This window comes from Ascaphus truei, chromosome 8, assembly GCF_040206685.1.
Source record: "Ascaphus truei isolate aAscTru1 chromosome 8, aAscTru1.hap1, whole genome shotgun sequence".
Lineage (NCBI taxonomy): Eukaryota > Metazoa > Chordata > Amphibia > Anura > Ascaphidae > Ascaphus > Ascaphus truei.
Window position 1 is genome coordinate 12,605,986 of NC_134490.1, and position 25,877 is coordinate 12,631,862.

At 41.6% G+C, this 25,877-nt stretch overlaps 1 protein-coding gene across 2 annotated transcripts in view; it reads left to right on the top strand.

Moving 5' to 3' along the window:
• Positions 1-25,877, top strand: part of GRID1 (glutamate ionotropic receptor delta type subunit 1) — a 661,414-nt gene that overhangs the window by 597,502 nt on the left and 38,035 nt on the right. The window lies entirely within an intron of this gene.

A 25,877-nucleotide genomic window follows, 5' to 3' on the forward strand; every position in this document is an offset into this window, starting at 1 on the left:
TTAATGCTACACGGTTCTCATTGAAGACAGGCTGGAAATTTAATGTACAACAAAATATGTATTAAATTGTAATTACAAAATTAACTTGCAAATAATTCATTGTTTCTGAAATTAATTAGAAACTGATTCCTGATACTATGAATGAGTTTCTGAACTGAATAGATATTTTTGCTTACTATAATTATTGACTACTGCCATCCTGATGTATGAAAGTGGACTATTCCAATGAGAAGTTGGTAACACATAGTTAACAATCTCTTAGAAGCTAATACATTGTTAACCATGTGTTATCTCCGCTTCTCAGTGCACACACACACACCACTCCGCTCCCCTTCCCCCCCCTCTGCTCCCCTTCCCCCCCCTCTGCTCCCCTTTCCCCCCCTCTTCTCCCCTTCCCCCCCTCCGCTCCCCTTTCCCCCCCCCGCTTCCCTTTCCCCCCCCCTCCGCTAACCTTCCCCCCCTCCGCTAACCTTTCCCCCCTCCTCCGCTCCCCTTTCCCCCCCCCCCTCCGCTCCCCTTTCCCCCCCCCCTCCGCTCCCCTTTCCCCTCCCCTCCGCTCCCCTTTCCCCCCCCTCCGCTCCCCTTTCCCCCCCCTCCGCTCCCCTTTCCCCCCCTCCGCTCCCCTTTCCCCCCCCCTCCGCTCCCCTTCCCCCCCCCTCCGCTCCCCTTTCCCCCCCCTCCGCTCCCCTTTCCCCCCCCCTCCGCTCCTCTTTCCCCCCCTCCGCTCCCCTTCCCCCCCTCCGCTAACCTTTCCCCCCTCCTCCGCTCCCCTTCCCCCCCCCTCCGCTCCCCTTTCCCCCCCCTCCGCTCCCCTTTCCCCCCCCTCCGCTCCCCTTTCCCCCCCCTCCGGTCCCCTTCCCCCCCCGCTCCCCTTCCCCCCCCCTTCGCTCCCCTTTCCCCCCCCTTCGCTCCCCTTTCCCCCCCTTGCTCCCCTTTCCCCCCCTCGCTCCCCTTACTCCGGCCGCCTCTGCCTTTCACCCACTGCCTCACAACCGCTGCATGCACTCAACAGACACCCGCCACACTCGACACATACCTGCCGCCACACACACCTGCTGCCTCCCGCCCCCACGCACCGACATCACTGACCCACCGCCTCACACCCTAGCAGAACCCCCACTCACAGACAGCACTCACAACCCACGCGCCACCTGCCGCCTCACAACCTAGCAGGACCCCCACTCACAGACAGCACTCACAACCCATGTGCCACCCGCCGCCTCACACCCTAGCAGGACACACGCCTCACATTTTTACATCTGTTATATCACCAAAATATACATTGTACTGTGATGTGTTTACAATAAACCATTTTTAAACAACATCATATTACATTTTATTCCATCTTTCTTTTCAATATTATTATCCAACCTTTACAACAAATAGTCACCTATTGTTCCACGATTTATAAATAATACTACCTATTACGCATTTACATCCCGGGCAACGCCGGGTCTCTCAGCTAGTGAATAATAAAAATAGGTGACCTTACGGCGTGACGTCACCCCGCAGCACCGGCTACACGGATACACAATAGCCAGCTACATTGTTGCTGGAGCTCCTGCTCCTGTTTCTTCTACGGGCAATTACATTCAGTTCTAACGAAGTGATATATATATAATATAATGTTATCATGTGCTTTAAGGGGGTATCCAGGAGCGTTTCTGACTCTGTGTTACAGTGGTAGTTGATATTCATTTAGACTACTGCTGTCTGTACTCCTCTAATACTCACTCCGAGTGCGACTATATTGCATTATATTGCATTATTTCCTCATTGTCAGCATGTGTTCTTACACTATAATATATATAACTATCAAGTGTTTGATTTCATTTTAGGACTACAATGTGATACTTATCACCTTTAGTACCTACTTGATATGATATGTGATGACCCTACCATAGTATCTAATATACATTTACTTTTCATACATTCGTGAATGCTGATAATATTTATGGGTTAAGAGGCTATAACTGGATATGGTCATTGAACCGTGCCTCTGGGCTTGATGTAAGCATACTTTACGCTAGCCCTATTCAGGGTCCTATTCCTTCACCAGATTGTTCTCATATATTCATTATGCTGATCATGTGTTTGCAAGTAATTATCATTCACCAACGTTTGCTTGTATCCCCTTCCCCCCCCCCTCCGCTCCCCTTCCACCCCCTCCGCTCCCCTTCCCCCCCCCTCCGCTCCCCTTCCCCCCTCCGCTCCCCTTCCCCCCTCCGCTCCCCTCCCCCCTCCGCTCCTCTTTCCCCTCCGCTCCTCTTTCCCCTCCCCTTTCCCCCCCCTCCCCTCCCCTTCCCTCCCCCACCCCTTTCCCCCCTCCCCTTTCCCCCCCTCCGCTCCCCTTTCCCCCTCCTCCACTCCCCTTTCCCCCCCTCCGCTCCCCTTTCCCCCCCCTTCGCTCCCCTTTCCCCCCCTACGCTCCCCTTTCCCCCCCTCCGCTCGCCTTTCCCCCCCCCTCCGCTCCCCTCCGCTCCCCTTTCCCCCCCCCTCCGCTCCCCTCCGCTCCCCTTCCCCCCCTCCACTCCCCTTTCCCCCCTCGTTCCCCTTTCCCCCCCTCGATCCCCTTTCCCCCCCTCGCTCCCCTTTCCCCCCCCTCGCTCCCCTTCCCCCCCCTCGCTACCCTTTCCCCCCCCTCCGCTACCCTTTCCCCCCATCGGCTCCCCTTTCCCTCCCCCCTCTGCTCCCCTTTCCCCACCCCTCCGCTCCCCTTTCCCCCCCTCCGCTCCCCTTTCTCCCCCCCTCCGCTCCCCTCCGCTCCCCTTCCCCCCCTCCGCTCCCCTTTCCCCCCCTCAGCTCCCCTTTCCCCCCCTCCGCTCCCCTTTTCCCCCCCTCCGTTCCCCTTTCTCCCCCCCTCCGCTCCCCTTTCCCCCCCCCTCTTCTCCCCTTTCCCCCACCCCCTCTGCTCCCCTTTCCCCCACCCCCTCTGCTCCCCTCTCCCCCACCCCCTCTGCTCCCCTCTCCCCCACCCCCTCCGCTCCCCTTTCCCCCAACCCCTCTGCTCCCCTTTCCCCTCCACCCCCCTTCCCCCCTCCCACCCCCTTCCCCCTCCCACACTTCCACCCCTTCCCCCCTCCCACCTCTTCCCCCCCCTCCTCCAACCCTTCCCCCCTCCTCCACCCCTTGCCCCCCTCCACCAACCCCTCCTCCCCTTCCCGCTGCCCTTCGCCTTCCTGCCCGCCTTCCCGCCTCCCCACCCCTGGCATCCCGCCTCTGCCTTTCACCAGCCCTTACTCCGGCCGCCTCTGCCTTTCACCCACTGCCTCACAGCTGCTGCACGCACTCAACAGACACCCGCCACACTCGACACATACCTGCCGCCACACACACCTGCTGCCTCCCGCCCCCACGCACCGACATCACTGACCCACCGCCTCACACCCTAGCAGAACCCCCACTCACAGACAGCACTCACAACCCACGCGCCACCTGCCGCCTCACACCCTAGCAGGACCCCCACTCACAGACAGCACTCACAACCCATGTGCCACCCGCCGCCTCACACCCTAGCAGGACACACGCCTCACATTTTTACATCTGTTATATCACCAAAATATACATTGTACTGTGGTGTGTTTACAATAAACCATTTTTAAACAACATCATATTACATTATATTCCATCTTTCTTTTCAATATTATTATCCAACCTTTACAACAAATAGTCACCTATTGTTCCACGATTTATAAATAATACTACCTATTACGCATTTACATCCCGGGCAACGCCGGGTCTCTCAGCTAGTGAATAATAAAAATAGGTGACCTTACGGCGTGACGTCACCCCGCAGCACCGGCTACACGGATACACAATAGCCAGCTACATTGTTGCTGGAGCTCCTGCTCCTGTTTCTTCTACGGGCAATTACATTCAGTTCTAACGAAGTGATATATAATATAATGTTATCATGTGCTTTAAGGGGGTATCCAGGAGCGTTTCTGACTCTGTGTTACAGTGGTAGTTGATATTCATTTAGACTACTGCTGTCTGTACTCCTCTAATACTCACTCCGAGTGCGACTATATTGCATTATATTGCATTATTTCCTCATTGTCAGCATGTGTTCTTACACTATAATATATATAACTATCAAGTGTTTGATTTCATTTTAGGACTACAATGTGACACTTATCACCTTTAGTACCTACTTGTTATGATATGTGATGACCCTACCATAGTATCTAATATACATTTACTTTTCATACATTCGTGAATGCTGATAATATTTATGGGTTAAGAGGCTATAACTGGATATGGTCATTGAACCGTGCCTCTGGGCTTGATGTAAGCATACTTTACGCTAGCCCTATTCAGGGTCCTATTCCTTCACCAGATTGTTCTCATATATTCATTATGCTGATCATGTGTTTGCAAGTAATTATCATTCACCAACGTTTGCTTGTATTGTGACTACACGCCTGTTATACATCTACACCGTTATATAACACTAGCCCTGTATTTTATATTGGCCATATCTTGGTATTTACTTTGTGCTATTTGGATTATATTCCTTTAGATTTAGTATTTCATTATACTGCTGTTTTTTTTAGATTATAGTACTGCTTCAGTGTATGCAAGTACTTTTTTCTGACGGAATTAACCCTTACACACTACAGCCTATATACCATTTGGCCATGTATAGTGTATTTTTAGGTCTTCATCCCTACTGACTTGATGTGGAAGTTCTTTTGGTATGTCATTAGGGGGTGTTCTTGGACCTTCTTACCACACCCCTCTGTACAAATATATTTTTTATTATTCATTAAATTGATTTTAATACTATTTCATCAATTTTATTAGATCTATCTGAGTGCATTCATGAGGGAACTTTTTGTTTGTTTTTTGCTTATGACCCCTTATCCCTTTTTTCACCGGACGGGATCTCCGATTATATCTACTACTATCTCATTACTTCTAGCTGATGCGGGAGCTTTTTCCTTCTCTCCCTCCTTCCCCTGTTTGGAGTGGTCAAGGATGTTTGACCATGGCCATTTGAGAGTGACCAAATTGCCACCGGTGCTCCGCTACCAGAACTACTCACTACAGGTCGCCGGGCCAACTTCCACCATTGGCCATCTTTAAATGTCCTTGGATTCACGCAGGAAATGTAAAAATGTGTCCTGGCTGCTGGTGGCCGCGCTGGGTGTCCTGGCGATGCACACGCAGGGCACACTGACAAATGCAGTCGGAGCGGCGATCACGAGAGGTGCCCTGCGTGCTGGGGAGATCTGAGGACATGTAAAGATGGCAGGTGGCGGTGAGGTGACCAGTGGGGAAGGCGACATGCGGTGAGCAGTCCTGGTGGCGAAGCATTGCCGGTGGCAATCTGGCTGCAACCAAATGTTCCATTCTGGCTCCGGAGACGGTAAGTCTTGCTACATCAACCTTTTTATTTTTGACATTTCCAGAGTTTTCAATTTTTTTTTTACATTTTATACCTTTTATGTTTATGACACATCAGCATTGTATTGTTGTAATTAAATTTTCAGTCTTGATGTAATTGATAGACGATTGATTATTTATTTTTTGTGTTGAGTAGGTGCACGGTGATCGCTAGTAATATACATGCTGAAATATATTTTAGCACTTTCTCCCAACAGCAGAACACCTGTTCTTGTATTTTTCTTCAATTTGTAGCCAATCAGAAAAAAGTTCTATTAGGACTATGATGCGTGTGTACAAAGTGTAAAAGTAAAAGTGGGTATTTAGAAATGCTACTACTATTAATATATTTGATGATCAGTTATAGGCTCCAAGAACAGGGATTTGCATAGTTTGCATTAATTACAGCTCTGTAGAGCCACTGCTTCCAGAGATACACTATAGGGTGCCAGTATCAATGCAGCCAGGGAACTGAGTTCATAATGAAATGGCAGTATTTAAATGTACCGCGTAACGCGGGCGACGAGAAAGCCGTGATGGCATCTGGTGCAACTACCTATTGGCCGCACGGCCAGGACCTTTGAACTCCACACAGAGATAAGTATTTCTGGAAGCAGGGGGTCCTCGGAGCGGACATTTTTGGGGCTTAGCTCCGGAGACCCCCTGCTTCTATCCTGTAATTAAAAAAGAGAGAAAAAGAGAACCTGTATTGCAGCTTTAAAGTGAAAGCTACAGCTGTAGCAGTGGACTTGGTAGTAATAACTTTATTTCATAATAATAACTCTTTCATATAGCACTTTTCTCCCAATGGGACAATTACAATGCGCAGCACATAGAATACAGAGACAGTCCCTGCCCATATCAGTTTACAATCTATGATTTTGGTGCCTGAGGCACAGGGAGCTAAAGTGACTTGCCCAAGGTCAGAAGTAGCCGACACCGGGAATTAAACCAGGTTCCCCTGCTTCAAACTCTGTGTTCCCATTTACAGTCAGCGTCTTTACTCACTGAACCATTCCTCCCTCCCATAGTACTACTTCCATAACATGAGATACTGTAGCCATGCACTTGGAATAAAGCAATTCATTCGTGATTTGAGAACTGAGAGCCCGGAGATTTAGAGAATCATATCTCCCACGGAGTAGACTTATGTACTGCTTTATACCACTGCTGGGGCAAAACTAAGTTATGTGACACAGCTTTCCTGAAGCAAAATGCATGCTTACAAAAGTGCAGAATTATTGTTCGTGTAAGCTATATTTTAGTGTCTAAAAATGAGAAAAGGGCGGTTATTGCTTCTTCAAGTAGCTGTCCTTCCAAAAAGGGGTAATACTTTCTAGGATGAAAAGTGAGCCAGAGACCGTAAATTGATGTTTTTGTTTTGTGCATTGTTTGTATAGTAATTATGAAGCCATGATTAGTCGAACGGATAAACATTAGTAGCTAATATAATCTCATTCAACAGACCCAGAGAAACAGATTAATTTTTAATACAATGCAAGCAAGTAAAATTGATACTTTAAAGGTGATTACACTCATTTGTTAAGGAAAATGACCTGATATGTTTTACTCCCCCCTTTAATCAGCTGTACTGCAGTATAGTATAATAAGGTGAAAACACTAGAGACAGCTAGATTCTGATTTTAACTGGTGTATTCTGTTTGAATATATTCTTAAAGGTATTTCATTATAGCTACGAAAAGTGTAATCTCTGCTTTCCTAAAGGTCTCTTGTACTACTGAAAAAATGATGCTATAATAATAATGATCTGTATGTCCCTCTTCTGCATAAAACCTGTCTCGCTCACCTCCCCGCAACTCTTTAAATCTGCAGGCCAAGCAATGTCCTACATGTGTGTGTTTTTTTTGTTTTTTTTTAATAAATCAGTTCTGTACTATGAGAAAATACTTGTAGCATTTTTATTAAAAAAACAACTCTGAATGACATTTTAATGCACTATAATGTAACAAGCCTTTTTTGTTTCTTTAGCAACCTTTTACAAAGTCACAGATACTGAATCAATACTCCTCTGCAGCCATTTAGTGAACTCCCGAGCCGAATCTTCGCTGATCGATCAGCAACTTTGCTAATTACTTATTAATGTGTGTATTGTATTGATGCACATATTAAAGAGGAATTTACTTTTATTTTTTTAAATGTCAGCTTGGAATGCTTCTTTAATGCCCTTACTATCAATATCTGACTGGCACCCTCTTTCGCCATCTCTAGGACCTTTCTTAAAACACACCTTTTTAATAAAACATATGGGTAGCTCTGCTGGCTGATATTATACATCTCATATGCACTGATCCTGACCTCTTGCTGATCCATTTACCACAACACCCTCCTACTGTCTCTGTAAGTTCTCCCTATTTACCACTTAGATTGATTGTAAGCTCTTCGGGGCAGGGAATCCCTTTCCTATTGTTCCATTCATGTCTGAAGTGCTTATTCCCACTTTGTGTTATAATATTACCATATGTCACATGTATTACTGCTGTGAAGCACTATGTACCTGGATGTCGCTATGTAAATGAAGATATACATACATACAGTAGAGGCAGCGATTATTCTGACAAAAACCAGTGGCAATTCCCCAAAAGACCCAGGTACACCCAGGTACATTCTGAATACATGCCTTAAACTTTCCTTAAACTAGCCCCAGCATTTCTGCATTGATTAATGGCCTATCAGATTAACAGCGGGGGTCCCTGGCAGTCCCATTCAAACTGAATTGGACTGCCAGGGATCCCTGCTGTGTTAATCCTATGGGTCGTTAGTCAATGCAGATATGCCTTAATTGTGCCTCAAACTAGCCCAGAACATACCCAGCACATACCCAGAATGTAACCCGGCTAGTTTACAGCAAATGTTAGAATAAACGTTGCCTCTACTGTATATACATACCAGTACATACATACATACATACAAGTACATACATACATACATACAAGTACATACATACATACATACATACCATCACCCCGGGTTATTAACTTGTTGCCAGAAAATGCACCATAGCATCCATTCTTAACAGGCTTCAAGCAGGTTTCTAAAAGCAGTCAAACAATTATATAATTTAGTTCATTAGGACTGAATTACATTTGAGTTCTGTAACAGTAACAAACAGTGTGGTTAAAAGATGAGTTATCAGCTCATCTGGATTCGTCCAAGAAACATAATGTTAAGTCTTCCGTGACCTTGAGCTCCACATTTAGTTCACAATATAGCTGACTGACCATACAAGTCAGTAAAAGGGATTTCAATGCACATATACCAGCTGGCTGTCCATAAATCCATATCGAAATCTGTGAATTTCATCTGACTTACCCATTCTTATTCTCAAAACCTTGCAAAATGAGCCACATAATATTTCATTTGAATTAATGTAGCATAACAGCAGTTAAACCCTTATTGCTCTGCTCGTGCAGGTGTAACACGCCTACCATAAAGCATAAACCACTAAGTGACATAACCATTTGTAGCCAACAAAGCCGCAGTCATCTTTATCAGAGGTTAAATGGAAAATGGCAATAGATAAAAACTTGACATAACAATCATTCTTTGCTTCTATTCGTTGTATTGGATTGATATTGTATTTCTGTAAAACACATCTAGTGTAGCTTTAGCTGATTCTTGGTATCACATAAAATATATGTTGGGTAAAGAAAAGAGAAAGATGTAACAATTATTAATCTTTAAATGAAAGATCAGCATTGCAACATGTGCTGGGGTTTTAATAATGAGAAACTCAGGTACAGCTTCTCTTAAATAGGTTTCCTATTTTAATACGTTTGTTAGATTAACACCTGCAAGGTCAACTATTAAAAGTACAACAAGATTCACTTGATGTGAAGAAACTAGTAGGGTGAATTGCTAGTGAGAGCAAGCAAACACCATACCTCTACATTTGGGACTCAAAGACATTGATGCTGACAGCTTACTCCTCACGGTTCCTGTTTTGGTTTACCCGGTCTGGCACTCATTGCACATGTGGATTGTTTCCGGAGGACACTAGGAGAAGTGACACGATACCTGACTTCCTGCTGGACGGTGGCTCAGAGGGGTTTTGATCGTGTCCTGATTGTGTGCAGTGGAGAGGCGTGTGAGCAGATCAGCAGAGTTCCTGTGTTTGGTGCATGAGTATTACTCATAAAATGCTTTTTTATTCATGTTGTTTTGAGTTTTAAATTGTTGGACTCTTTTTTGTATATTAAATGATATTATTTTACATATTGCACTAGGATCGGGCGCTCTCTTTTTTCGTATATATTTATATATATATTTTTTATGTAGAGGCATCTGTACCGTGTTAGCCGAGCTTAATAATCAAAAACGAATAGACAATACCATTCTGTGGCTAACTAAATGCTTTAATTTGTGCTACAAGACTGCAACATTTGTACAAGACTGCAACAGGTCTTCCCTGAAACACCCTTATTATCATACAGACAACCTCATAATCTCAAGAAAATGATGGTGAGAAGTAAAGTATTCAACAGTACAACTGAATGCGGGACAAGACCATGCTAGGACGCAAGATGCAAAACCTGCGCAATGCTCCACACAGCGGATACAATACACATACCACACAGGAATCTGTAGTACAAAATCAGAGGAAGGTTCACCTGTTCCTCAAGCAATGTCGTGTACCTCATCATGTGCATGAAATGCCCAGGGGGCTGCTACAACATAGGTAAGATGGGACAGGGGCTAAACAAGAGAATGAATCTGCATCGCCACAGCATCACACGCGGAACAAGAGACAGTCCTGTCGTCGAACATTTCTCTGACTTTGGCCATAAGATAAACGATCTGAAGGTGGCCATACTCAAAGGTAATCTTAGAACACCAAAAGAGAGACGGTAGCATGAATACAAATTAATAAAACTTTTTGGGACACTCACCGGTGGCCTAATCAGAGACCGCAGCTTCATGAGTCACTACACAAGAGAACTCTCTTCCCACGAGTGCTGAGGCCCATGTCTATGAATACTGCGCTATATGAATGCACACACAGCTGTCTCTTACACATACAAATGTACAATGTAATTCTATCCCTTTATACCAATAGGGACCACATAGTATCTACACACATGCAGAGAAATGCAACACCCTCTTACATTTTAACACCTACTCACACCATTGTTATACACTCCCCCTCTACATACTCCTTTTGTAAAGTGCTGTATACACTCTGGGCGCTTTATAAACTAAGATTTACACACACACATACACACTCTAACATTACAAACATTCAGGGACCATTTAACACCTTATGTCAAAAATCGCATACTGCACAGGGGGAGGGTTAGGCTTCACCCACAGAGATAACTTTCCTAGCCGTCCTGTTTGAAAGTACATTTCTTGGCTTAATCAATTGTAACATTGCTTGAAGAAGAGATCAGTGTATCTCGAAAGCTCGCACAAATAAAAGCATTTCATTAGCCACAGAACAGTATTGACTATTTGTTTTTGATTATATATATATATATATACATAGAATCCAATGCACAGCCGGCACACCATATGCAAGTAAATAAGTTTTGGTGCTTATCCCATAAAGCAATAACAGACCATACGATACCGGTTGCAACACGACATCAAGGGACAGCACGCAGGTAAGTAAATCAAAAATGTTCTATATTTGATAGAAGACACAAAAACCGACGTTTCGGTCCCCCAGTGGGACCTTTCTCAAGGTGGTGCGCCACCTTGAGAAAGGTCCCACTGGGGGACCGAAACGTCGGTTTTTGTGTCTTCTATCAAATATAGAACATTTTTGATTTACTTACCTGCGTGCTGTCCCTTGATGTCGTGTTGCAACCGGTATCGTATGGTCTATATATATACATATATATACACACTGTATATATACCCGAGAGCTAGCAGTGAATTTTACAATATTGCCATGTTCGCCAATAAAACCAATAAAGCATGTAATCAGAAAGTGAAAATAGAGGCAATTGGAAGAAAATTAAAATATTGACCAGCTGAGGGAGACTGTAGAAAACACCAAGCTTAGCAAACTGGACCATTGCTCAAAAAATGACTTGCATTGTTTGACTTTGCACCAATGAGTAAGTTGCTTTTTTAAAATAGGAGAATTAGATGAGGAGATGCAATACTACAATAACATAGCTAAATATACATCTATAACTGATCCTGCTTTCCTTTAGTCGAGTAATCTGAAGGATTTATATGGCATTAACATCTGCTCTTAAAGGAGCTGCATCAAGTGTAAGCACAAGATTATCATTTTATGCTTTTGACGCCACTGCAAACTTGAGAAAGAAACAAGTTGCATTTTACTCTAATGCAGATGAAGAAAAACAAGTTGCATATTTTTGATACATTACCCGGTATCCTCATTATGCTGAGTTTATTAAGGTAAACATAGAAAAGCTGCATTAAGCATGTGTAAATATCCCTTAAAGTAAGCCATGCTTGCTATGCCATTTAATGGCTCCACACCACAAAGAAGATGATAACCCAGGCACATTTATTTTTAACATAGGTTAAACTGCTGAATTGAATATTTTCTTGCTTCCGGCCATCAAACACGATACGTGCAGTAATAGTGTATTTTATGGAGCCCGAGTTGCAAGATCATTTTCTGTTAATTAAGTACCACACTGTGAAATGAGGGCAAATTAATGGAGGTTTTCTCAAGTTTCAAAGAAGTTTAAATGAAAGCTTTTGTCAGATAACATCTTGCCGTTAATCTTATGAATATTTTATTAAGGGCGGTTAAAAGTTCATCTTCAGAAGAAGAGTGAATTATGTCTGTGTGAAATTTGGCAAATCTTTTGTCACCCTTGGAGTGAGAGGATAACACAGGATTATGGGATATATTGTTACCTTGAACTTTGGGCAAATCACTTTATCTCCCTGTGCCTCAGGCACCAAAAACATAGATTGTAGGATCATCTGGGTAGGGACTGTGTCTGTAACATTCCAATGTGCTGCGTCCTGCTCACTATACTGTTATTGTGACGCAGTTTGAGTCACATTGGGAAAAAAGTGCTATATAAAATAAAGTTGTTATTATTATTATTATTATGATTATTATTAATAACAATATTGTGGTTTATATATTGAAGTGTCCGTGTGGTCTATTATATGTGAGAAACATATGTATATGATTTATTTCTTCAACTGAACACAATTTCTTCCAAATATACTTTGTGAAGGCTTCAGAAGTGCTGGAATACACCTTGTTAAAGAAACATACCGTAGAATTTGATGGCGCGTAAGAACCGCTTAGCCCACATAGTATGCCTGTTCTACTTGCTTTTTTCACATGCTTAATCTATTGTCAGAAAGTCCTGCAACCAAACATAGTGCTGCAAGGATTACACTGATTAAATCCTCATCTCTTCTGTAAAACAACTGATAATATGATTTACAATATATTTGTGTTCACCTCCACTGAAACATACCTGGATTTACTGCTATAATAAATGAGTGGCTTAGCAGTGAGTCATGTTAAATCAGCAAAGTATGTGACATCTTTTTTTTAAATATATAAATAAACCAGTTATGTAGTATTAGACAAGACTTACTGTGTTTTTTCAAATTAGTATTCAACTCTTAATGCCATTTTTAATTAGTTTTAAAGCATTATTTGAGATCTATAGCAGGGGTTAATCTCCCCAGCAGTACAAGATCTTTGTAACACTTTCCTGTTTGTGATCATTTGTTGCCAATATTCCCATCAATTTGAGCTGTAAACTGTAACAATAGATAATGATAATTTAGTAATATAAGGATACATTGTAGCTGCTGAGATACACGGACTAAAGCAGCCATTATGTTAGGCATAACTCTGCCCCACACCTCTGGAATGCCCTTCCCCTCAATACCCGACTAGCACCTACTCTATCCACCTTAAGACACACTTGCTAAAGAAGCATATGAGTAGCACCGTGGCTAATACTATACACGATACATAAAGCCTGGCCCCCTGCAGACGCACTTACCAGAACACCCTCCTACTGTCTCTGTACATTCTTCCTACGTACCAATTAAATTGTAAGCTCTTTGAGCAGGAACTTCTCTTCCTAAATGTTACTTTATGTCTGATGCACTTACGCCCATGATCTGTTATTTGTATTATTTGTTATTTATATGATTACCACGTATTTTACTATTGTGAAGCGCTATGTACATTAATGGCACTATATAAATAAAGTAGTAGTTGAAGGAAATCAGGGCACAAACGGATTTGGAATATAGAATATATAAATAAAGACATACATACATACATACATACATACATACATACATACATACATACGACAAAAACAAAAATACTGCACCCAAATAAAAAATCCTTAAGTGATAACAAATGTATTAGGTTAAACGGATGAGACTGAAGGATTAAGAGCCCTTAGCGACGAAACATCTAGGTGTGCTAAACGCTGTTGGACTGTTTTTTATGCTGGAACCGTGCTGTGTGTAGAGTTATTATCCATTTGGATTTGAGACAGGACATTTCAAGTGCTACTCCTGCTGATTGTGTGCAGAGATGTGCGTGCCTGGACCGCGCACGACATTGGAAACGCAAGGCAGTCTCTGCTACACAAGAGTTGGACCATACTGCGCATGTGTGGAGGGAGCCGAGTGCGGACGTGCACTCCCAATACGCGGTTGTACCAGCGACAGAAACACGGTTCTGTCATACTGGATCCTGCAAACTGTTTGGTGTCTTCATAGGATACACAGTGATATCGGTTCCTTTCCCAAACATGTCCAATGTGTATATTCGATTTTGATCTTGTGAGTGGCCGTAGTCCACACTTTTGATTGTAAAGTTTATTAAATATTATTACACATTTATGCGCCATGGGAACCGCGCTGTCCTTTTTTGTGTTTTACATACATACATATGTAGCCAGGTCACCTGATGGCTACTATTCTGCCCTGTACTGGCAGTAAGCCCTGGTACAATCAGGTTGCCAGTAGTTGATATGGGGGTTTCCCCCTCCGAGGAGCTGCACTTGAGTGACAGCGGGAGGTGGTGACATCCGGCCTGGGCATGACCAATCATGAGACAGACCTTGTGCCCTCCTCCTGGCTGTACTTAAGGGCAGTGCTGCCCCAAATTCGGGAGTCCTTCTACCCACTTGAGAGGGGCAAGTCACACAGCCAAGAGCCTGATTATTGAGTGTACTGTGGTCGTCCTCCCTCCGGGGGAGAGTGAGTGTGTACCATACTTCTGCCTCTGTTAGAGAGGTGAGTAAGAGCTGGGATTGCTGCGGGTGCCCTTGGCCTGTATTGAAGGTCAGGTGATCATCCTTCAGAGAGTAGCTGAGAGACTGCATTGGGCCAAACTCTGCCTTGTTACTATGCTGCACAGTGAGGACAATAAACCGTTCCTGTTGTTATACCGCCTTCCTTGTGCGTGACTTTACTGGGGGGAGAGGTAATCGTTCTACCGTGGGAGATCACCTTCAGTTCCCTGGAGCCTACGGCAGATGGAGGCACAGCACTGCTAAAAAAAATATGTAGGGTATGAACTCCAGAAGCCTAGTCCTGTGTCAGGTATCTATCATGCAGCACACAAACCGTAATGGCCAAATCTCCCACTGGGTGGAGGAAACACCGGTACACATACATAAATACATACATACACACTATCAGGATTTTGACAGATTTAGAACAAGAACATCAAACGATTGCCATCTTAGGTAAGAATGTAGAATAATACATTATCACATGATTTAAATGTACAAATTATTTAAAAAAAGATAAATAGCTCCAAAAGTCATTGAATTGCAGCATAATATATGGCATAATTTAGCTGAACTCACGCAAAAAAAAATGGTACTGATTTATGAACAAGAAAACCATGCTGATGTGATGCAGAGACAAATAATTATGAACAAACAGTGATAGTATCTTTTTGTGTAACATGGAAATGTATGGCATGGTTTTTTTTTTAAAACAACTGGCGTGGCTACTTCGATTTACATCAAATAAAACTATAATGCTCAGTATTTGCTTTAGTGAATAAGATATAAGCCATTGAGACCTTAAAGAGAGTGTGATAAATATTGTTTTATTGTTGGAGAGCAGGGGCCCATTGTAAGTGTGCTTATTTTTTTTGAAGATGACTGATTAAAAGTAACTTGTAACCTGTACAGACTTTTGAAAAGTTTAGTTAATATAGAACTCATATAAGATAGGCACGTCTACAAAACACAATGTGCTGGCACTACAGACATTCTGTCTTGTTATTTATACACCAAAATAGCTGTTAATAAGCAATATTTGTAATTAAACTTTAGTCACTATGGTCTGTATGGAACTGTCACCGTTTAATGAATAATCCCCTGTGATGTATATGTACAAGGGATAAACGGGGTCCTTTTTCTAGGAAGGCTTCCAGTTTGTAATATACAATACACTGCTTCTGTAAGTGTTTATTGCAGGGATTGGCAGGGATTTTGTATTGGGTTCCTACATCATTGTGGGATTCAGCACTCAGATTATGTTGCCTTTACTTGGATAAACTTCTCAGTTAAGCAGCTACGTTGGTGTAACAACAAGACACGGCAGGTGCTTCTCTGACAGCCAATAATTGTAGGGCTAAAACCAGTATTTGTTGTGAGCCAGGGTAGCGAATTCAATCCAGGCTTTTTGTCCTCCTCAGAGTCCCCACTGCAGTTTCACCTGGTTCCCCTAACTATAAATAACCTGCCATTGCTTAGACCTGATGTTGGATTGATTGTAAACCACCATCCATTCTTCTTAATCCTCTTCTGGCACATTGCTTTCCTTAGTATGTGCCTTCAAATATGTTATCCTATATACCAGGGGTGCACAAACTTCCTGCGCTGCTCCCCCCCCCCCGCCTGCTCTCCCCCTGTGTCACGCCCTCCTTACCTATAATGCAGCATCAAATGAAGCCATGGGTCACGTGACGTTATGTCACATGACCAGTCGTCTCATTTGACACTGTGTCTCCATGGCAACAGGCATCAAATGATGCTGCAGGGTCATGTGGAGTCACATCACGTGACCCCACTGTGTCATTTGATGCCGCGTTGCCATAGAGACGTGTGGACTGAAGCGGGGTAAGTGAATTACAGAGGCCTTGCATTCTCAGCGCGGGGCCTTTGTAAACGCTGCGACCCCCCCAAAAAAGTATTGCGCCCCCAGTTTGCACACCCTGGCTATATACGTATATGTATATGTATGTCAAGGGTTACCAACTCCAGTCCTCAAGAGCCACCAACAGGTCAGATTTTCAGGATATCCCTGCTTCAGCACAGGTGGTGCAGTCTTCGACTGAGCCACTGATTTGAGCCAGCTGTACTAAAGCACTGATTTGAGCCAGCTGTACTAAAGCGGGATATCCTGAAAACCTGACCTGTTAGTGGCCCTTGAGGACTAGAATCGGCCACTCCTGAACCATGTTATGTTGGGTTGGAGAGAGATCAACAAACAGTCTTTTGTCCTATGTACACAGCACAATCACCCATTACAGTGTATTTATTGATCAATATTAAAATTCAGCGTTCTCTAAAACGCAGAGTTTAGGGGTCTTGGCAAAGATATCCTCTCATATTGCGAAAAAAAACTCTGAGAACATTTTTGGCTTCATCGAAAGGCCTTGAAAGATGGATATTTAAATAGACTGTACACACAGCCATTTTTTTTCTTTATTGTAGCTTCTACTATGCATATAATGATATTGCCGCGAAGCCTTTCTGTTCTCTTAAACTCAGATTTGCATAGCAGCAATATTTGTATTTGTAAAATACTGCATCCTGCTCTCAGAAGAAAGTGCCGGCCTAGGAGGCAAAGCAGCACAAGATTGCACTCCCAATTTTCCATCACAGCGATGATTTATTGGCCCTAGAGACACAAGGGAAGTCATTATCTGTTTATTATCTTCTGACACTAGTGTTTGCAGAGCAGATGCTGTGTATGAAAAGGGCGTTCTGTAGAGAGATGTGTGCAGTTTTCAAGCATGTGTATTTGTCATTGTCTTTCCATTTCATACATGAAATCTTGCGCTACATATGTTGGCGTTGTTATAAAGTCAAGACAATCAGCCAGAACATGCTCAACAATTTGTCATGGATTGAGATATGTTTCAAGCAGCAAAACATGTGAAAGCTTATATGTTTTTTGTTTTTTTTATTTTAAAAATAAAACAGTTCTGTAGTATTAGATAATACTTGCTGCATTTTTTTAAATTCAACTATTAATACCATTTTAAAGCATCCTTTGATTTCTATAGCAGGTTTTAGCCCACCTCTCAAGCAGTGCAAGATTTTAAGAACACTTTTCTGTTTGGGATAATTTGTTGCAAATGTTCTCAGCAGTTTGAGCTGTAAACAGTAACAATAGATAATGTTACCTTAGTGATATAAGGATACATAATAATAATATTAATAATAATAATAATAATAATAGCACGTTCTTGTATAGCTCTGATAGTTTTACGTAGCACTTTACAGAGACATTTTGCAGACACATTCCCTGCCCCGTGGAGCTTACAATCTATGTTTTTGGTGCCTGAGGAACAGGGAGATAAATTTACTTGCCCAAGGTCACAAGGAGCCGACACCGGGATTTGAACTAGGCTCGCAGTGCCAGCCAGTGTCTTTACTCACTGAGCCACACATTCTCCCATTGTACATTGTAGCTGCTAAGTTACATGGACTGAAGCAGTCATCATGTTAGACACACAATCAGGATTTTTACAGATTTATAACAGGCGCACAAAACAATTGCCAGCTTAAGTAAGAATGTACAATTATACATTGTCACATGCTTTACATATACAAATAATAAAAAATAAAAAACATTTGGAAAGTAGTATTGTTAGTTTGAAGAAAAAAAGGGGTGATGTAGAATAGCGCTACTGAGGTATTGATGATAATTAAACTCTAATTAAGAGCAACCCCTATGGGGTCTGAGGCAGCCTGGTGGAACACTGATAGTACAATCAGAGATAACAGAGACAAAAAAAAGCGATACCGGCGCCTAATGTGTCCAATTAGGTATTAGTCCTGGATATCCAGATGAAAAAGTTCAAGTCCCAATGATAAACAAGGAGAGAAAGAACCCCTATATTGGGAGCACTCAGCGGCTAATGATACTGATGTGAGAGTATAATATTAAAACCTGTTAAAGACACAATGATGCAATCTTATAATCAAAGGATGACCAGATGTGATATCCTCCGTTTGGTATGGAACATGGAATTAAAAAAACAGAATTTAGTGCAACACAGCTAACAAAAAATCACAGACAGACTCACAAACCAGCACAGACAAGACTCACAAACGCAAAGCTGAAAATAAAAATTGTTTAATACAACTATAAAATAATAAAATGTGGGACGATGCAGCACTGATTGAGCCAATCCGGTAGAGTAAAACTGGAAAGCTACTCACAAGACGGCTCTAGAACACAGGCCGAATAGGCGAATGTAATCTGTCCTTCCTGGGCTGAGAAGTTGAATTAACCTCAACGTTCCTCCAAACGCCGTGCTCCTCGAAACCGGAAGTGACGTCACCGGATGCCAAATACCGGATACTCCGTCACAGGTAGGCGGGACTCTCGGCGGGATTTTCGAGCGGAGGTTCTTTTTAATTCTGCTCCAGGGAATCAGCACTCAGCTCTCTCTGCTCTCTTCACGTACAAACGTCCAACAGTAATGAAAAAACCCTACGCGTTTCGTGCGCTTGCGCACACTTCCTCAGGGGATATGAGTCATGTCAGTGGTGCCCTAGTATATATCCATATAAGACTGCTCTGATTGGCCAATCAATTAAGACATTCCTTAAAGTGATACCTACTTGACACATGATATACAAAACACTGACATTTAAACAGCTTTGCATGAAACAGAAAACACAATTAGCAATATACAACAATCATCTACACATGACAACATAAAACAACCATATAACTAAAAACAAATGTTTGCATGTACTTTAACCTAATGATATCATATTATTATAAAAAAGCTCCTTACTCGTCACTTCCGGTTTCGAGGAGCACGGCGTTTGGAGGAACGTTGAGGTTAATTCAACTTCTCAGCCCAGGAAGGACAGATTACATTCGCCTATTCGGCGCTCATTGCCTGTGTTCTAGAGCCGTCTTGTGAGTAGCTTTCCAGTTTTACTCTACCGGATTGGCTCGGTTAGTGTTGCATCGTCCCACATTTTATTATTTTATAGTTGTATTAAACAATTTTTATTTTCAGTTTTGTGTTTGTGAGTCTTGTCTGTGCTGTTTTGTGAGTCTATGTCTGTGATTTTTTGTTAGCTGTGTTGCACTAAATTCTGTTTTTTTCATTCCATGTTCCATACCAAACGGAGGATATCACATCTGATCATCCCTTGATTATAAGATTGCATCATTGGGACTTGAACTTTTTCATCTGGATATCCAGGACTAATACCTAATTGGACACGTTAGGCGCCGGTATCGCTTTCTTTTTAGTATTGTTAGTTTAACATTTTTTTTAAATTCAGACAGGTAACTCTAAATGCAGAATAGTGCATTCACATGCAGGAAATCAAAGTGTTTCCATAGGATTCAATGGCAGTGATAAAGCAGAATATCACATATCCCAATATACTGTAACTTAGCGACGGAAGCAATAACCATAGCTACATCTGTATATATTGATTTTAGATGCCTATATAATGCTTATCTACTGTATTGATTCTAAACATCCAGGGATCAAGGTTGAGCCTTAATGACCATGCCGGAAAATTCCTAGTGGAAGTCTTTTTAAGATCCCCGGCAAAATATTTTATCAAAACAGAAAGATGAAAATTAAGCATGTGTTTGGGATGAAAATTCAGTGTGTTCACGCTGAAAGAAGTACCAGAAACGCAAGCAATGCAAAAGTAAACTACAAGCAATAATCCAGCTTTATATAAAGATAATTGGAATAAAAAGCATTTATTTACTATTTACTATTGTAGCTTCATTCCTAATAACTACATAATCACTATCCTGATTTCCCCCACAAACAAATCGCCCTGTATAAGGGAAGTGGGCTAAATTAATATTTTTTGGATGATGTCTTTAATTTACAATATTGAATATAAGCACAAACTGACTAAGAATATGTAAGGAATAGCTATTTACTGCAGAAGTGGTTTCAGAAATTCTGCCCCCAATTTCACTAAGCCCTAAGAGATAGGAAAAGTGTTCTAGATAACATAGGAAGAAACACACATCTGCATAAATAATTAAAGTAGTATGTTATTTGTATTACTCGGTAGGTGAAAGAAAGCGTCATTCAACAGATGTGCTTGATTCAGACAATATGATTTCCATGGCAACTTTATGATAAGTTTGATTTAGGTAAAGTGACTGAAATCTGCTGCTGGGACCAGCTTGTTATTAAACACCATCTGCAGGTTTCCCTGTAATTAATAAAGCAAGGATTGGAATGTCTTAGTGTAGCTGACACATTAACCTCTGGTGATACATACACTGTTAATAAAAAAGCTGCAGCATTGAGGCACTGTATATCAGCTTTTAGTCATATGCATTTTAAGAGTTGGATTTTGTACTGGTTTAAGGAGACAAATTGATCGTTTCTTACAAATACAGAGATAATCTTTGATGTGATATGGTTTGAGACATACAGAATCTGTGCAGCACACTACAGGTTTCAGTTATCCCACTGTATGCATCAATGTGTCAGTCCATAACAGATGTTCTTCGTAAAGGTTTTACCTTGCATGTTAAAGTGTATTTTTATGTTAACGTGCATTTTACAATAATAAAACAGGTACATCTATATATTTAATATACTGCAGTGCTTAATGCCAGAACCTGACCAAGATCACCTACAGTAGGTGGTAAAATGTTATTACAATGAAACAGCAATTCTTAGCAGTTCAATGCAACACATTACAATGCAAATTCATTACCAGCTGGCTTTTAAAACTGAAATCTCGTTGCATTCTGCATTCTGATTTTTCCCCCCTAAATACAAGGTATAGAAACATAAATGCAATGCCAACATGCACAAGGGATGTGAGCTTAAAAATCAGGAGTGTACCAGTGTCCTGGAAAATGTGGAATTCATTGCTCACTGTTTATCAGGAATTCCCATAGGAAGATAATAGCAATATAATGCCATTAGCATACTGTACATTAAGGAACTAAGGAGTTAATTTACATGACATGAGTAAGATAGTACGATTGATAGCACTGATTCACAGATATAGAGATCATTCTTTATGATAAAGAATATGGCACAGTGATCCATATTTTAGCCCCCCATATCACTGGATTATGTCGTATTAGTCTTACACAAGTTAATTGAAAGGGAATTTGACACCTTCAAGAAAAGCCAAAATTACAATACCTAAATGTACAATTCTGGACTATTGTAATACAACGTATGATCAATACAAACGTGGCAAGTCTTCTGTTGTCTATATTTATATCACGGAGTAAGTAAGGGCCATTGTAACTTGCTGCTTCGCCGGGTTTCAGTTTAATCACACTTACGTAAAGTTCTGCTTTGGTTCCAAGATCCAGTAACATCGATAGTGGGGGTAATGGAGCATCCTGTTTTTGCATTGATTTTCCTGTTTCAAGTATCTGCGGGTACAGTATCATGGACTTAAAACCATTCCTTTGGAGTGAAGAGTCGGATGGTGCATGGGTGATCCCATAAGTAATTAATGAGTGTTAACAACTGAAAGTAAATAAGAGGACAATGCCAAAAACAAGTATCCCTTACAAACCGGTCAGTAGGTTGATGGAGATATCTACTCAGCTCTGAGAAGTTATGGAGCCTGTAGGTACTGCTGCTGTAAGAAATAAGCAGCCAGAAAATGTAAATGTTACATTTCATGTGTAGCTCATCACTGTAATTACAATCTAACTCTGAATAATTTTCGACTTGTAAAGAGCTTATTTTAACACCAATAACTGTGCCTTTGATGCGGAAAACTGACACAAACTGTCTCAGTGAAAGCATAGAACTTGAAAAAAAAATCTAATGTTTGTCCAAAGTAATTAGCTATTTTAAGCATTGATCAAAAGTAGTCCTTAAAAATTAAATTAAATGATAAAAACAATCATTTTCATTGCTGTGTTACTTTTAGAAAAATGTTAATGTGCTATCATTTCTGAAACCTGCTCCATCACCACAAGCAATAATAGATTAAAACATTTGATGACATACATTATGGAATGTAACAATTTTGAACAGCACAAGCAGGTTGTCCTTAATGCTGTTAATTAATCTGTTTTTTTAATTAAGCCAATCTCAGTCCTCATTTATTTTTCCACATTCTCAACCTATTACAACAGTTCTATGAGATATATATTTATATATATATAAAAAAAAACCTTGCCACTGCAGTGCTAGATGAAGGCCTCCCCAATGATTTTCCAGGTGGTTGAAAGCATTTCTTCTCCACGATGCTCCAACAGATGTTCTCATTTCATCATTCCATCTTACTTTTGGTCTTGGACTTTTGATATCTTGTGGAATCAAGTTGCGTACCATCTTTGTCTAACAATGGTCATTTCATATGTCCGGCCCACTGACGTTTTAATTTCTTCACCCTTGTGATCATGTCACAGACTTTGTTTGGTTTCTAAATCATTCCTTTTTCTATCTCATTTGTCTGAAGCTTCTACACTGTCTTTGCATTTACGAGCTAAATTTCACATTCATACTTGAGCATAGGCAGAATTGTCATTTTTCTTCCAAATGTGCACAGTTAATATAATTCAGCAGCTTCAGACTACTCGAAATATGGAGAGATGTATTCTGGGTATTACCCAAAGAGATGATGAATTGCTTTGAAATCAAACAAATGTCAGGGATTTTATACCAAGGCTGAAGAGCTTAAAATGTCAGTGTACTGAACATGTTGCGTACAAAAATAACCATCGTTGGACAAAGATGGTAGTTGACTGTATTCCAAGGACTATCAAAAGACCAAGATGACAACCAAAAGTAAAGTAAGATGGGAGGAGGAAATCAGAAAATGTGTTGGAGCATCGTGGGGAAGAAACGCTTGCAATAGCAGTACCTGGATGATTATTGGTGAGGCCTTCGTCTAGCAGTGGATCGACAAGGGTTGAAGATGATAATTATCTAATATATTAAACTCGGCTAAAGCGGTACCTCTACACCAAAATGTGTGTGTATATATATATATATATATATATAATCAAAAAATAAATAGATGATACCGTTCTGTGGCAAACGAAATGCTTTTATTTGTGCGAGCTTTCGAGATACACTGATCTCTTCTCGCCGGAAGAAGAGATCAGTGTATCTCGAAAGCTCACACAAATAAAAGCATTTCATTAGCCACAGAACGGTATCATCTATTTATTTTTTGATTATTGAAGCTCGGCTAACACGGTAGTGATACCTCTACATATATATATATACACACACACACACACACACACACACGCACACATTTTGGTGTAGAGGTACCGCTTTAGCCGAGTTTAATAAAACACAGATAGTCTAAACTGTTCTGTGGCTAACAAAATGCTTTTATTTGTGCGAGCTTTCGAGATACAATGAGCTCTTCTTCGGCGATGTTACCATTGATTTAGCCAAAAAATCCAAAAACCAACCTACAGTATTCTACAGGATACAAGACTACAACAGGTCTTCCCTAAAAAAAACCCTTATTATCATACAGACAACCTCATAATCTCAAGAAAATTATGGTGAGGATTAAAGTATTCAACAGTACAACTGAATGCGTGACAAGATCATGCCAGGACGCAAGATGCAAAACCTGTGCAATGCTCCACACAGCGGGCACAATACAAATACCACACAGGCATCTGGAGTACAAAATCAGAGTTCAACTGTTCCTCCAGCAATGTCATGTACCTTATCAAATGCATGCAATGCCATAATGTACATAACGTACTATAAATGCCCCACTCTGGCCATAAGATGAACGATCTGAAGGTGGCCATACTCAAAGGTAATCTTAGAACACTGAAAGAGAGATGGTTGAATGAATACAAATGTAGAAAACTGTTCGGGACTCTCACCGGTGGCCTAAACCGAGACAGCAGCTTCATGAGCCCCTACACTGAGATAAGAGAACCCTCTTCCCATGAGTGCTAAAGCCCATGTCTATAAATACTGTGCTAATGAATACACCCACACCTGTCTCTTACACATACATATGTAAAACATACAGGACCCTATAAGCTCATATTGAAGCCCCAATATTGAGACGTGGTCTGCCTTGGAGGGGCTCAAGGGCATACAACACTTTTTTTATTCAAAAGATATATATATATATATATATATATATATATATATATATATATTTAGGCACTGTACCGTGTATTAGTGTCTTTGGATGTAGCACTGAGCTCTGTCTGTGTTTCATGTTCTGTCTCCGGTTTTAAATACATACATATGTACAATGTAATTCCATCCCTATATACCAATAGGGACTACATTGTAGCCACACATGGACAGAAATGCCACACCCTCTTACATTTCAACAACTACCCAAAGCATTGTTATACACTCCCCCTCCACACACCTTTTGTAAAGCACTGTACACTGTGGGCGCTTTATTAATTAAGATCTACACACGTACATGCGCACTCGCACACATATTCTCATATATATACATACATACATAAATACATACATACATACATACATACATATATATATATATATATATATATATATATATATATATATATATACAGTGCTTGACAAATCACCCAAAAATCTACTCGCCGAACCAAAAAATCTACTCGCCACGTAGTCCCGCCCCCAATCCCGCCCTAGTCCCGCCCCCAACCCCGCCCCTAGTCCCGCCCCCGCTTAAAAAAAATACATAAATGAAATAAATTGAATAAATTCCTAGTAAGAACATTCGTTTTTGACATACGTTTATTTATTGTATTACATTATACTACAATCAGTCCTTGTTACGTGTGTGTGTGTGTGTGTGTGTGTATGTGTGTGTAAATGTCAGATCTAGAAAAAAAAGCCAGATGTGAATGACTAGGTTCCTGCACCCCTTAACCAGTGTCTAGATGCCCCCGCTTCACAATATTTAAAGCAGCAATCCCACCTGGGATCTTACCTGATCCGCAGTCCCTCAATGTCCAGGTACTGTACACTCATTCCCGCAATGTTATACATTGGAGGGGAGGTGTTCCTTACCTGTCTTCTGGGTTAGGGGGGATTCTGACGTCTCCCGTGTGAAGCTTGAGTAAGGTCTGGAAGAAAGCAGTATAGGTTATTTCGGTGTAGTATAGGGCAGTTAAGATATACAGGGTAAATAAGATATCCAGATAGAGTGTGAGGCAGAGAGTGAGAGAGAAAGACAGAGAGGGGAGAGAGAGAGAGACAGAGAGGGGAGAGAGACAGAGGGGGGAGAGCGACAGAGAGGGGAGAGCGACAGAGAGGGGAGAGCGACAGAGGGGAGAGCGACAGAGAGGGGAGAGCAACAGATAAGCAGAGAGGG